A 1,304-nucleotide genomic window follows, 5' to 3' on the forward strand; every position below is an offset into this window, starting at 1 on the left:
ATGTGAAAAGAATTCACCATGATAGTAAAGTTTGAGAATTTTTTTCAAAGTTTATAGTTACTATAGTTATAAACTACAGTTGTGATTATCAGGAATGATAATGATAATGTGTAAAATCATTTAATCATCAATAGATTTATCCACCCATCTATGTATCCATTTATCCTTTTGTTCATGTCACACACAAACATGCAATGCCATCTTTGTCAAAGGCACTGTGGTGCACCCTGAAAATACAGAGAACTAAGAAAGCTTAGGACCGGGAAAGAATACAGGATACCACAAACCACAGTGACTCATATGATGAGTACACTTCAGGATTATGAGTTCATGTTACAGTGACATCTGCCTGGAGGAGGCAGAGATTTTCTGTCGGTTCACATAAAACACCAGGGCTAGACTAGTATGCTAATCTTTCTTCCATATTACACAACTATTAACTCTACAACATCATTCAACAGTAACCAAAGTTATTCCATTGGCTTTGCTTTGTCTTATTATTCCTTCTTGCATAATTTAGGAGATAGATCACTGATTATATCAAAAAATGCCTGACCACCACACCCAGTCCATAAAATATGGGTCCTTCAAGGGCTTTCTAATCCATTGTTCATGGAGTCTTAGTTCAGAGTATGGAGTTTCTACCACCTCTCTTACATGGTAACTCTGTAATAATACATTGGAAAGCCAGGCAGTAGATCCTAATATTAATCTTCATTAGGCTTTCTTTGTTTCACATGAACTTGTGAACATATGAATCAGGTTTTCATTTGTCAAAAGATGCATAAGTCATAATGCACCCATTTTTGAATTGAAAAATGATAGCTTACTTTCTAATGGGGATTAAGGAAAATCAAATAGGAAACTTACAGATACTGTTAGTCTAACCTGTGGGTATTACATGATTAACCCTCTTTCTTTCTGGAGGCCATAAGTATAAAAATTCTGCTAAGTCTCTGGAAATCTACCTGAAAACTAGAACTGTATCTGCAAAATGAAGACACTGCAAACCACATTCCTCAGAGGGTATTTTTCTAATTATTCTGTGATTTTACTACCCTATTATATATTTTTTTAATAGACAGACAGCTATAGCATAGCATCCATTAATTCAATAGATATATATTACATGTGAATAATTTGCAGACCTTACAGGCTAGAAACAGAGAGACATCAACCAAAGATTTACATAAATATATGCAAAATTATAATTATGCTTAGTGTTCCAAAAGCAAAGTAAATGTTGCTGAGAAGTTCACTCAGTGCAAGAACTTCAGGGAAGGATGCCAGGGAAGTGAGACAGA

The sequence above is a fragment of the Chinchilla lanigera genome, unplaced genomic scaffold (assembly GCF_000276665.1).
Source record: "Chinchilla lanigera isolate Chin_1 unplaced genomic scaffold, ChiLan1.0 scaffold00037, whole genome shotgun sequence".
NCBI classification, from domain to species: Eukaryota; Metazoa; Chordata; class Mammalia; order Rodentia; family Chinchillidae; genus Chinchilla; species Chinchilla lanigera.